The sequence below is a fragment of the Cheilinus undulatus genome, linkage group 20 (genome assembly GCF_018320785.1).
Source record: "Cheilinus undulatus linkage group 20, ASM1832078v1, whole genome shotgun sequence".
In the NCBI taxonomy this organism is placed as follows: Eukaryota; Metazoa; Chordata; class Actinopteri; order Labriformes; family Labridae; genus Cheilinus; species Cheilinus undulatus.
In genome coordinates, this window is record NC_054884.1 from 31016438 (window position 1) to 31025159 (window position 8722).

The 8722-nt window shown below is 38.8% G+C and overlaps 1 long non-coding RNA gene across 1 annotated transcript; it reads right to left on the reverse strand.

Moving 5' to 3' along the window:
- Nucleotides 1-7612: 7612 nt before the first annotated feature.
- LOC121527964 lies at nt 7613-8011 on the reverse strand. The gene is made up of 3 exons (XR_005993458.1): nt 7954-8011; nt 7770-7846; nt 7613-7691 (listed from the first exon to the last, which is right to left on the reverse strand). It is a non-coding gene; the product is annotated as an uncharacterized LOC121527964 (long non-coding RNA).
- Between the last annotated feature and the right edge of the window lie 711 nt (nt 8012-8722).

Consider the following 8722-nt stretch of genomic DNA (forward strand, 5'->3'; position numbering starts at 1 on the left):
CTGGGTTTGTTCCAAAATTCTTTCCATTTAAAAGCTGGATCATCATCAGACTGTAAGTGGATGACAAGGCAAGAATTTCTTATAAATTGGCTCGCTTTTTCCTCCCCCTCCTTCCCTGGGCAAAGTAATGCCTATGCTACACAACTGCATTTGAAATGCTTTACAAGAAACATGAGGAAAAAAGCTGAATAATGGCGTGTTTTCTGATTACTCTGACCTAGAACCAGGAAAAATATGCATTTGGGGCTGTTTTTTCAGCCCTGTTTACAGTCCCTTACCCTTAAATTCCACATACTCCACTTGTGCGGTGATTGTCATGTGAAGCGCATCCTGGAGGTGGTCCATCTCAGGTACATGCCAGAAGGGCTGGTGCGACCTATTCTGCTTGAGATATGTGCCGGGTGTTTTTACATCTGAGGCTGCTGCCAAAAAACATCACATCATATTGGTCAGAGAATCACCAGACCAATCAGCATTTAGTTGCTATAAGCGTGGTTTAGTAGCACTGAAAGCCAGTAAACAATGACAGCCTTCAAAGGCATTTGCATGAAAGTAGCTACAGTGGCAGTTTTATCAGAATTTGACATTTATGTATCAAAAGAAGTGCAAAGGACAGTACTGAAAGATTTGATCAGTAGAAACAAGTTTTCATTTTACAACTGGCTCCACTGACAGTGAACAAAACAGCTGCCTGTCAAGCTTTTGTAATGCAGTTTCCTCTCAGTGTAAACACATGCTTTCTATATACAAGCTCAATTCCAAAAAAGCTGGGGCACTCAGGTGGCACTGCATTAAGAACAGGCATGATTCTTTAGTAGAATCATAACTCACTTTCTGTCAACACATTGTGCAAGATGACAAACATGCAAGTTGCATGTCTCATGCTAAGAAGAAGCCATATGTGAACACAATCCAGATTGGCAACAGTCCTCTGAGGGCCAAAGCTCATTTGAAATGGACTGAGGCAAAATGGAAAACTGTTCTGTGGTCATATGAGTCAATTTCTTTTCTTTTCTTTTTTTTTCTTGAAACAACAGGTATTGTGTCCTAAAGAGGAAAGGGACCATCCAGCTTGTTGTCAGCTCACAATTGAAAAGCCTGCATCTCTGATGGTATGGGGTTTTTAACCAACAGAAAACATTGGAGCTTTATGAAATGAAAAATTTTATAAGGAAGACTCAGGATTGTTGAACAGCTAAAATCCTAAACCAGACAACAATGGGACAACATTTCTCCCCCAAAACTCCCCCAACTGGACTCCTCACTTCCCAGAGTGCTGTTAAAAGAAGATGGGATGCTACAAAATGATAAACATGGCTCTGTCCTTACATTTTTGAGGTGCCATCATAACAAAATGAGCTGATATTTTTCATGAAATAGTAAAATGTCTCAGTTTCAACATCTATGTTGTTGAAGTTCTGTTGCGAATAAAATATGGGTTAATAAGACTTGCAAACCAGTGCATTCAGTTGTTGTTTACATTTTACACAGTGACATAACTTTTTTGGAATTGGGGTTGTATGTTGTTTTTCTGATTGGTCTTTAATGAATGTAACAGACAGAAATGACATCTTGGAAACAAGCCACAGACCACCTGTACCCCAGATCACCAAAACCCCCACCAGCAGCAGCTAATCAAGACTTGATAAAGGAATGCTGCCTTGTGCTACTTTATAAAAAACATTATGTATGGGAAGAAACAATTAGTAAACTTGAATAAAAAAACAGTGATTGACTATACAAGTGTTTAATGTTGTATGCATGTATGAGTAGAGCAAAGTGGTCTAAAAATTAAGAGTGAAAATGAAGCTTGTTAACCACAGAGGAATCAGAAGCGTGAGCATCAACCTCAGGCTTCATTTCCAGGAACATTTCTGCTGAACACTCAGCTCGTTTGCACGAGGACCACACACATGCTGGATCCCACACCTCCACTTCAAGTTAAAGCTTTATTTACATGGGCACTGTATGCATCCTGCCACTCATATCGGTAAACCAAAACCATCTGCAAACTATTTCTCTTGGGAGCTTAAAGAACCTTAGATAATTCTGGAGGGTTTTGTTGTATGTGGAAAATCAGAGGAAACAGTCAAGACAGAAAATCTGAGCTGACAACCTCTCTCATTGTAAGACTCATGGCACAAGCTTATCTTCTGTCATGTCACTTTGCTTACAGCTAAAATTGTCTCTCTTCTCAGCAGAAGTTACAGAAATCAGCCAGACATCAGGCCCATTTTCACTCTGCCCTTTGCACATACAAAGATTGAATACCAGTGGCTGTAATCTACCTTTTCTCAAGTCTCCACTCACAGTTTCGACATTGTACGTCACATATGAGTAATCCACATCAAACAGGTTTAGCAACTGTGCACAGTAAACCAGAGAGAGATATTGGCAAATTGTTCTCAGGATGCCTTAAGTCTACATGTTCCCCATAGTGTTGAAGGAGGTCAAAATATCACTGACGTCTGCTTTGGGAGGTCCGAAGCTCGCAGCAGGGATCAGTTTAATAATTAAACAATATTTATCTCTGATCATAGGAAATCCAGCACTGTCTATTGATCTTTTTACTCTCATTTAATCTAATCTAATCAATCATTCATAGTAATATTTTCCTCCCTGTGCATTACAATGAAACATAAGTAGTCTTATTTCAGATAGGTTCTAACAGGTAATTGTGTTTATTATGGCATTCATTCATTCATTCATTCAAGTTGGCTTTCGGTCTTCTTCAAGGTTATCAAGAAATACACTGAAATCATATTCGTCCAATATGGACACAGTTATCTGCTTAAGCAAGACAAGCTTTGGCCTGTGTGTTAGCTCAGTTGGACAGGTAATTGCCCTGGAGTCATGAGGTTGTTGGTTCAAATCTTCTGTGGATTTTTGAAGCTGCTGGTGTAAATCGCTGACTCAGGAGTAAAGAGGACTACCATAGAGTTGGAAGGTTGTGGGTTTGATTCTTGGTGCATTTTTAAGTCCAGTCCCCAAAAGCAGAGATCAGATCCTCTGAGAAACATAAACAGATGTGTGTCTCAGTGGATTAGGGGAAAAGCCAACTGACTGTGAATCAGGAGTTCACAGGTTCAAATCTTATCATGGGTTCATCTATTTTAAAAGTCTGAGTCCAAATACAGACTTCAGGAGCCCTGGACAGGAGTTGGCCTTTCAAATCTAACCAATGTCTTTAAGTTTTCAAGATTGAGATGTACAACATAAGATGTGAAAATGGTCCTCAGCAGCAAAGATTATCACTCATGGAGATGTTCTACTCAAGATGTGAAAATGGTCCTCAGCAGCAAAGATTATCACTCATGGAGATATTCTACTCAAGATGTGAAAATGGTCCTCAGCAGCAAAGATTATCACTCATGGAGATGTGCAACTCAAGATGTGAAAATGGTTTCCAGCAGCAAAGATTATCACTAATGGAGATGTGCAACTCAAGATGTGAAAATGGTCTTCAGCATCAAAGATTATCACTCATGGAGATGTGCAACTCAAGTATGTTCAAATCTTCTGTGGATTTCTGAGGCTGCTGGTGTAAATCGCTGACTCAGGAGTAAAGAGGACTGCCATAGAGTTGGAAGGTTGTGGGTTTGATTCTTGGTGCAGTTTTAAGTCCAGTCCCCAAAAGCAGAGATCAGATCCTCTGAGAAACATGAACAGGTGTGTGTCTCAGTGGATTAGTGGAAAAGCCAACTGACTGTGAATCAGGAGTTCACAGGTTCAAATCTTACCATGGGTTCATCTATTTTAAAAGTCTGAGTCCAAATATAGACTTCAGGAGACCTGGACAGGAGCTGGCCTTTCAAATCCAACCAATGTCTTTAAGTTTTCAAGATTTGAGTCCAAATAAAGAAGGAAAAGCCCCTCTGAGGCTGTGCTACATGTCTGGCTCTGTAGCCCAAAGAGATAAGGGACTGACTCAGAGTCTGGAGGTTCCAGGTTCGACTCCCATCTTGGTCTCAGTGAATTTTAAAGCCACATCCTCAACAAAGAGGATAAATGCGCCAGGAGAAGAGATAGTAGCGTGAAAGGTATGGCGGCGGTGGCACAGAGGACTGGACTAGACCAGTTCTGCAGTGGATGCTGGGGTTCAAACCCCACTGTGGCCGGTACCTGGATCAAGGCATGCCTGATGGAGAAGGGGGGACGCGGTGCGGCGCCCCCCTGGGGAGCTGTCAGAGATGTAAGTAGGGGGTTATGCAACAAAAATGCAGACACAGCAGGAGTTTTACAGGATGGAGTCTTTATTTGCATGCATGGATGATCACTGAGCCCCTCATGGGGACTTCATCTCCTCCACTGGAGAAACAGGAAATACTTACCATGCTCTCCTCCAGGGTCAGGGTACCAAAGTATCATTTACTTTGAAAGGGCATTTGAACGTACGGAAATCAAGAAAACGGAAAACTTCACTCGTTTTTCGAATTCTGGACACAAATCGAAAAACAAGTGAAGTTGTCCATTTTCTTGATTTCCGTACGTTCAAATGCCCTTTCAAAGTAAATGATACTTTGGTACCCTGACCCTCCAGGTCCTCTCTGGCCTGCTTCCTCTTCTCATTCAGCAACCTGCAAACAAAAACCCCATGAACTCATATTCCACATAAATAAATGTACGGGTGAGTCCTTTACTCACATGAGTTTCTGCAGCTTGGCGTCCTTCTCCTGCTCTTCAGTCTTCAGTTTGTCGTAGTCTGACATCAGTCTCTCCTGCTCCAGCAGAAGACCCTGGTTCAGAATGAATGATCACATTATCATTATTCCCCAGACTGTGAAGAGACATTTCTGTTCACTGTTCTCAGTTTGGATCCTTGTAAATTCACTAGTTTAGAATGTTCTCTTCTGATATTACAAACTTGAAATTTTAAAGTGCATGATAATAATTTAGGACTTTTGAACTAGAAAATTCTGAGTTCAGGTTCTTGAAAAAATACGACTTTATCATCTCAAAAATGTACTTTTAAATGTCACCTTTTTCCAAGAAATGAACAGATCCTCTTTATTTTGTTCGACCTTTTAGAGGGCTCTAATACTTCCTCTTACATTTTCAATCATGACTCTATAAATAAAAGTTTATTATAGGCGCCCCCCCAGGGGTGCCCAGACCCCAGGTAGGGAACCTTCACATGACAACAATGTAACAGGTGTGTGTAGACTTTTAGAGCCAGTGTAAAGCCAGACTACAGTCGTATGCAGCTCAAAGTTCCTGACTCAAAAGAGGAGTAGTACGAGGATTTTACATCCTACATCATGAGGATCACACACAGTAGTCGTAATGACTGTCACTTCTTTGGTTTGAAAAAACAATAAAAAAACAAACTTTAGGATCATTTAAACCAGCAAAAAGTGGTTCAATGAGAACCAATTACATCTGTGGAAATATCCTAGATCTAAAAAAACATCAAACATGAATAGGTTTGTTGATTTTTCTACTGCTTCATTTGTCAAAATGACAACATGACAAATGTCAAATGACAAAATTACAAATTTTAGGCCTGGTTTAGATAGTTTTAGACTAAATTCCAGATCCAGCTCAGGTCTTGTCACAAACAGTTATTAGTCTAAATGAGTAAAACTCAACGTTTGGCTTCATTGGGATGGTTTGTCGCTCCTTTATGTCTTCATTTCAAATATTTTTCCCAGAAAACCTTAAAAACTTTCACCCCAGGAATAATCCAATCAAGTCACATTAATCAATTTGTTTCCCACTCTTATACAGACGGCTTTAATTGTAAACCTTCATTTTTTCTCTTAGTTTTTTTCATCACCCTTATTTCTAATTCTTCTCCCTTTTTCCCATTTTTTTTGACACTTTTAATCCATTTTGCCTCTTTTAGCCCATTTGTGCCACTTCTTCTTGCCAGGTTTGTAGTCTTTGCCACTTTCATCCTGCTTTTTGCTGTTTGCAATTTTTCCCCTTTTTATCACATTTTTGGCCACTTTAAGCAATTTAAGCTGCTTTTTGACATTAAATGACACTTTTTATGTTTTTGTCACTCTTTGCAGCATTGTTCCCATTTAGTCACTTTTCACCAATAATTTAGCACATTTTTGCCAATTTTGACTATTTAACTCAATTTTCACCATGTTTATACCACATTTTTGTCACTTTTTACAATTTAAGTTACTTTTCACATTATTTTTTTTGCCCATTTTGCCACTTTTTGCCCCTTCCAGTCACTTTTCACCATTATTTTACCACATTTTTGCCACTTTCTGACCTTTTTTATGTCACTTCTCACCCATTGTTGCTACTATTCACGTAGTTTTTTCCATTTAATGCCTATTTTTCACCTATTCACCGATGTTTTTGCTGCTTTTAGCTTTTTTAGTCACTTTTCATTCATTTTTGCATCTTTTTGCCCTTTTTAGTCACTTTTCACTATTTTTACCACATTTTTGCATCTTTTTGACCAATTTACTTACTTTAATCTATTTTTTAACACATTTTTGCTGCTTTCTGACCATTTTTGTCATCTGTAACTCTTTTGTTGTGTCGCTTCTCACCCATTTTTTTTGCCATTTAATTCCAATTTCGCACCTCTCACAATTTTTTTTGCTGCTTTTTGACCTTGTCAGTCATTTCTCACTATTTTTTACCACATTTTTGCCACTTTTTGACCATTTTAGTCACTTTTCATTAATTTTTACTACTTTTTTGCCACTTTTTGACCATTTTAATCATCTGTAACTCCTTTTTTAATGTCACTTCTCACCTATTTTTGCCACTTTTACACCCGTTTATTGCCATTTTATTCCAATTTTGCACCTTTTCACCATTTTTTGCTGCTTTTGGTGACTTTAATCACTATTCATTCATTTTAACCATATTTCTGTGTCTTTTTGCCCATTTTAGTCACTATCCACTAGTTTTTAACCATTTTTTTCAGGTTTTTGCCATTTCAGTCACTTTTTGCTATTTTATACCACATTTTTGCAGCTTTTTGACCATTTTAGTCACTTTTCATTAATTTTTACCATATTTTTGCCTGTTTTTTGCCCGTTTTAGTCACTTGTTACTATTTTCTTTTACCACATTTTTGCAGCTTCTATTTTTATCATCCATAACTCCTTTTTTTACATCACTTTTCCCCCATTTTTGCTACTTCTCACCTAATTATTGCCATTTAATGCCTATTTCTCACCTTTTCACTATTTTGTTTTTGCTTTTTGGCCATTTTAGTCACTTTTCACTATTTTTAGCACATTTTTTGCTGCTTTTGGACCATTTTTGTTATCTGTAGCTCCTTTTTGGACACTTTTCACACAGTTTTTTGTCATTTTATTCCAATTTTGAACCTTTATACCATTTTTTTCTGCCTTTTGACCATTTAAGTCTCTTTTGATCAATTTTTTGCCACTTTTCACCACTTTAAATTTGGCTATTGCAAAGATATTTTTTAACAATTTGGCTCTTTGGTTGAGCAGTTTTCAGTAACACTGGTCTAAATAATTAGTGTACTTCTTTTACTGCAGACTTTGATTCAAATATCTCATGCCATGTGTTTCTTCTTATGTCTGTGCTCTCTAACGTCTTTAAAAATGTAGTTGGATTTAAAACAGTCAGACTTACTCTGTGAGTTTGTCCAGCATCCTCTGCCCGTCTTCAATCTTGTCTCTCAGTCAGCTCAGCTGTTTGTGGTGAGCCTCTCTGTGGTTCTCCAGCTGCTCCTCCAGAGTTTTCTGTGCCACACAGACACAAAAACATTCAGCTACTTCACATTTCTGTAACAGAGATTCTCAGACGTGTTTCCTCCTCACCTTTATGTCCCCGTCCCCATCGTGTCTGCCGATGTCCTCCTTCTTCTTCTCCTCTCCTGACATCTCGTGTGTTTTCTCTGATGAAAAACAAAGGGGAAAATTCCATCAAGTTAACCTGTTTTCACTTGAGCTAAGATGTTTTAATGGTTAAAATAAATGTGCGAACCGTGAGCCTGCAGCTTACCGAGCTCTTCAGCCAGAGCGTCCTGGCTCTCCTCAAGCTGTCTCTTCTTCTGCTCCATGTTCTGCATGTAGTCCATCAGAGACTTGATCTTGGCCTGGTGCTGCAGAGACCACACAAAAATGTGCTGTTTGTTTGTGCTGCTCACTTCCTGCCAACGTTTATATGTTCCCATTTTTTTAAATATCTATTTATTTTGTGGTTGACTGTCACTAGGAAGCAACCCGACTTCATCTGTTCACACAAACATTTGTATGTCAGCCATGTTTGTCTGTTGACACCACCAGGAAGAAGGAAAGAAGGAAAGGTGTGCATGCATGTGTTTCATTGTCAGTCACACTGCCGACTACTGGCCTGGCATGCATACTACAGCAGTTTCAGGGACATTAGTGGATCAGATCGACATTTAAACACCAAACCTTAAAAAAAAAAAAAAAAAAGAAAAAAAAAAAAGGTATTCTGTTCTCAGAGGATAGATTTGTGTAAAAATGGCTGTAGTGATAATCATGCTAAATGTGCTGCTTTTAGACCACAAAAATCAAAATGGCGGACTTCCTGTCTGTTTTACGGCATGGGTCTGAAAGGTTTTTTTGTAGAACTTAAAATGACGTATAAGCTCAAGAATTTTCAAAATCCTCGGATAATCCTGCTGCAGGGGCTGAATTATCAAATTACTGTAGGGGGCGTTACTGAGCCAAAAAGCCATGCCCACCGAAAATCATCCTATCAATCATCTTGTTTTGCTACTGGGTGTTTTTCTGCCAAGTTTCAT